We start from the raw sequence: 5,217 nt of genomic DNA on the forward strand, positions 1-5,217 counted from the left end.
AGTTCTTTATATATTTTGGAGATCAGACCTTTGTCAGTTGCGGGGTTGGTGAAGATTTTCTCCCAGTCAGTGGGTTGCCTTTCTGTCTTAGCGACAGTGTCCTTTGCTTTACAGAAGCTTCTCAGTCTCAGGAGGTCCTATTTATTCAATGAGGCCCTTAATGTTTGTGCTGCTGGGGTTCAAACTGCTTTTCACTGGCTGATACCACCCTGAGGAATGCTTGGGTATTGTTCTGTGTGCACTGTCTTTCTGTCTGCCTTATGCTCCTGCACTCCCTAGAGCAGAATTATGACTTAGTAGAATTAGATAGCCTCACTTTAACCCTGCTTTGACAGAATTTTAACCCCATAAGGAGCTAAATCTTTTTCTTTTACTATTTTTCTTTTTCATTTTTTTCACCTCCCCCACTTTTTCTATTTTTGGCATTGCTCAGGCTCTAACCCCAAGCTATTTTTGATTGTGTGTTTTGTTTTCAGACTGTCCAAGTAATTGTCCAGGCTCGACTTGGTGAAAAGATTTGCACCCGTTCATCTTCTTCCCCAACGGGTTCTGATTGGGTAAATTCCTATTCTTTGCTAATGGCTGTGTATACTGTGGTTTCTGTCAAAAGGAATGAATATAAAATGTCCTACTGCTGTGTAAGGCATACTGCCTATAGAGCTGCTAAATCAATTGACCCATTTCTAGAGAAAGTATGTACATTCTTTATAAAAAATTAGTCTCCTATTTATTTGGACCTTGACTTTCTGCTGTAACTTGACAAAACATAGTGCTTAAGAGATAAAATAATATGTTGGTAGGTAATCTGTGTAATAGGTAATTAACCTTTTTAGCCTAAGACTTTAGCTTTGGTACAAACTGCTTCCCATAGGAAAGGAAGAAGTGTCTTAGTGTTCCTTTTTTTTTTTTTAAATACTTTATTTTTATTTAATCAACATTTGTTTTGCTTGCATGCATATTTGTATGAAGGTGTCAGATCTTGGATTTACAGTCAGTTGTGAGCTGCCACGTGAGTGCTGGGAATTGAACCTGGGTCCTCTTTAAGAGCAGCCAGTGCTCTTAACTGCACAGCCCTCTCTCCAGCTCAGCTAAAAGCAGTACCTGCATGCACTACTCTGTGTTCCCATAATACTCCTTGAGAGGGTTTTACACAGAAATCTCTCCTGGTTTTTAGTTCAATTTAGCAATCAAAGACATCCCAGATGTTACCCATGAAGCAAAGAAGGCCCTGTCAGGGCAGCTGCCTGCGGTGGGACGCTCTATGTGTGTGGAGATCTCACTCAAGACTTCTGAGGTAAGGTCATGCTAGACTTGCTTTTATTAGTTGGCATGCAAGGCTCTTCATCCTCTGCTTCCAATTCATTTATAGCTTTATTCATGTTCCTTTTCTTTATGAATTTCTCATCATTTTTTGAAGGAATTGTGGATTTTTGGTGCAGGGGGTTTAAGATAGGTTTTTCTGGGTAGCCCTGGCTGTCATGGAACTCACTTTATAGACTAGACTGGCCTAAAACTGGCCTTAAGAGAGCCAGTGCTGGGTTTAAAGGTGTTTGGCACCACCGGCTGGCAGAATTGGGGATTTTTATTTATATTTTTTGCTATGCTGGGAGTTAAACCCAGGTGTTGCCCATGTTCATATGACACATTTAATCTTTCCCTGCCTACTTGTTCAGAATAATGTACAGAGGGACAGTTTGGCTAATGTTATCGACTAAAAGATTTTTAAATTAAGGTAATAATAACCTTTCCTAAATTGGTGATGTCACTTAAAAATAGCACCTGTAGAAAGGCTGTTCTGTCACTTAAAAAATGTCCGGCTTTCCAAGGGCAGTTGGAAAATATTATTAGAAGGTTTAGGGCTGGGGATGCAGACTGTAGGTAGCACAGCCTAGCCAGCGTACGAAGCCCTGAAAAGTTCTAAATACGTATTCTTGTCAGGTATGGCAGCACAGTTCCCCAGTACTAGCCCTCCAGAATTGAGGCAGGAGGATTGGGAGGCCTTTGGCCAGTTTATCTTGCATAATGAGACTCCCTTGTTGCAGTTTTAATGTATGTAGAGCATGAGACTCTGTCTCAAAAAGCAAAGCCTAGGGTTGGTAGGATGGCCCAGCAGGTGAAGTGTTTGTCACCAAGTCTGATGAGAATCTTGTATAGTAGAAGAGACGAACTTCAGAAAGTTGTACCCTGACCTTTATGTGTGTGCTATGCCACCTACAACTAAAGGAAAGAGGGTTTTCTTGTTGTGCTAAAAAATTAGGAATATGTTAAAAGATGTGAGACCTGGATAGATACAGTGATTGTCTACAACGTAACCATGAACAGTAGACCAGAGTGTGGAGATTCTGCTAGTGTAGCTGAGTAGATTCCTGGTAACCATGGAGCCTGGAGTTGATCCCCAGCACCGCAAAAGAAAATAAAAATCAATCTCTCTCAATTTTTCTCCTTTTGTCTTTTCCTCCTCTCTGTAATTTTTAGTTAGAAGGAACATTCCTTGGTGTGTTTATTAAAAAAGAAGATATGAGCTGGAGAGATGGCTCAGCGGTTAAGAGCACTGTCTGCTCTTCCGAAGGTCCTGAGTTCAATTCCCAGCAACCACATGGTGGCTCACAACCATTTGTGATGAGGTCTGGTGCCCTCTTCTGGCCTGCAGACATCCACAGAGACAGACTATTGTATACATAATAAATAAATAAATAGATAGATAGATAGATAGATAGATAGATAGATAGATAGATAGATAGATATTTTTTAAAAGAATAAAAAGAAGATAAAAGCAGCACACACAGCACGACCCAACTCTCTAGAAAAGCTGTTGTTTCTTCTGTTTCATTTGGGTCTCCAGTATTTCTTGTGATTGTATGGTGACAATTCAGGTAATTTTTAATAATTGGAATATATTTCTCCTGTTCCATCTGTAGGGAGACTCCATGGAGTTGGAAATTTGGTGTCTTGAAATGAATGAAAAGTAAGTGTCGCTGTGTCGGACTCCGTGGTGTGGCACTGGGGTAGGCAGTGACCACAGATGAAAGCAGACTTCGCTCTTGGCATTCCTCTGGTCAGCAGAGCCAGCAGGCTTTGCTGTGACTTGCTTCATGCTTGGCTTCCAGCCTAGGCACAGAGGTGACCTTCAGAGGGAGTGAGGTTCCAGAGCATCGTCACAATGGAAGGAACAGCAGCAAGGCTGCAGAGGATTTGCTTTCCCAGTACAGCTTGTTCTCTGAGTCCCCTGTGATCTCCTTCCCCATGGTATTGTTGGGGCAGCTCTCCAGTGAGATCTCCTGCACTGCTCTTTCCACACTGATGGGATGGAATGCCACCTCCTTCCCCTGGTTCTGTCTCACCACCTGCCTGAAGCTTGACTTTGCTTTTCCTTAAGTAGAAAGCAGTTGACAGACTATCCAAACTTTTTGTAACAAATAGGTTTTTTTTCTTCAGTTTTCTTTTTTTCCCCCTCAGGTGTTCTATATAGAATTAAATTGTTCCTAAGACAGAACCTTGAAAATAAGCAGCAGGCTGAGTATAATTTGCAATATTGTTAAGTTGTTTTTTTGGTTTTTCGAGACAGGGTTTCTCTGTGGTTTTGGAGCCTGTCCTGGAACTAGCTCTTGTAGACCAGGCTGGTCTCGAACTCACATAGATCCGCCTGCCTCTGCCTCCCGAGTGCTGGGATTAAAGGCGTGTGCCACCACCGCCCGGCTTCCAAATTCATTTTATAAGGCCATTAGGACCTTGATGCCAAAGCCAATCCTATAGTGAGAAAACTATCCAGTGATGAGGGGGTACCAGAAACCAGAGGCCTTGACCCAGACCAGAGACTCACGGCAATGAGTATTTGCTAGTAAAGCCGAAAGGACGAAAGGGTGTGCTAGTGACACACCAATGCCACCAGGACGAATGAAGAGGTTGAAAAGACGGGAAAGAAGGCAAAGAGTCTTTTCTCCTTATGCTTTGTTCTGTTCATGCTTTTGTTTGTTTGCTTGCTTGCTCTGCTGTGTTTTCTTTTGGGGGTGCTGCTGCAAGGGTGAGGGGAGGATGAAGGGGGACCGAGGAGATGAGCAGAATTGGAGTGTATGATGTCAAACTCCCCAAGAATGAATAAAAAAGTTAACTTTTTAAAAAAGAAAACTACAGACCAATATTCCTCATAACTATGCAAAAATCTTCAATACAATACAAATAAACTGAATTCAACAGCACACTGATTGGATTATACATCATAATCAAGCTGGATTTAATCCTGGAGTGCAAAGCGGTGCACACCCTGGCATGCTTTTCCACACGCCTCCCCCTCAACACAATGACACACAGAGAGAACCCTAACATTTACCCCCCAAACCCACAACCTGTCAGAATTCATCATCAAGACTAGTAAAGTTGAGTGCTGCAAAATCAACACTAAGGCAGCAGCTACTTCACACGTTAACAATGAAAACTTAGGAAGAAAATTGTGGGACTCATTTTAAATAGCATGAAAAGAAACAAAGAATAAGTGTGATTAAGGAGGTGAAAGGCTTGTGCTGAAAATTGAAAACATTGCTAAGGCAAGTTATAGACCTATAAGTGGATGATTAGAGGATTCAATATAGTTATGACGTTTATGGGACCATACTAGTTGAAGAAACTTCTTTATTCTATGTGATTCCTATCAAAAATTCTAATGGATAGTTCTTTAGAAATTAAAAAGAGAACCCTAAAGTTTATATAGAATGTTGAGGGACAGTGAAGAACCACATACTAGTGATCTTAATGCATGTGCAATTTGACATTTTGTTCTTTTTATGAACTCTACTAAAATATTAACTCTATACAAATGGCCCAGAGACAAGGCCAGATAACTTCTCTTAATTGGTATATGAAATGAAACATTCCCTTTCAAGGGTATAATACTTTCTTATTGAGAATTAGCTTGATGTCCTTCTGGTCATACTTCTGGTAAATAATTTTATTCATATGCTTTGGACTCACGGTACTCCTGCTGACAGAAGTATGGTCAGGGTTCAGTGACTTTTATAAGAACTTTGGGAGTGGACTAGGGAGATGACCCTGTTAGAAAATGCTAGATGGCAAGCCTGAGAAACTAATTGGATCCTGTGCACCCATGTAAGGAACTGGGCATCTGTAATCATAGTAATGAGAAAGTGGACACAGGAGGCTCTCTGAAGCTCACCGGCTAGTCAGCTTAGTCAAACTGCTGCGCTCCAATCACAGCAAGAGATC

The 5,217-nt window shown here is 41.3% G+C and overlaps 1 long non-coding RNA gene across 1 annotated transcript; it reads left to right on the top strand.

Annotated features, from left to right (window-relative positions):
* Positions 1-33: 33 nt before the first annotated feature.
* Positions 34-3,599, top strand: LOC126496252 (uncharacterized). The gene is made up of 3 exons (XR_007590317.1): positions 34-557; positions 1,175-1,294; positions 2,919-3,599. It is a non-coding gene; the product is annotated as an uncharacterized lncRNA (long non-coding RNA).
* Positions 3,600-5,217: the final 1,618 nt, after the last annotated feature.

This window comes from Alexandromys fortis, unplaced genomic scaffold (genome assembly GCF_014885135.2).
Source record: "Alexandromys fortis isolate MF-2015 unplaced genomic scaffold, M_Fortis_MF-2015_v1.1 scaffold_2193, whole genome shotgun sequence".
Lineage (NCBI taxonomy): Eukaryota > Metazoa > Chordata > Mammalia > Rodentia > Cricetidae > Alexandromys > Alexandromys fortis.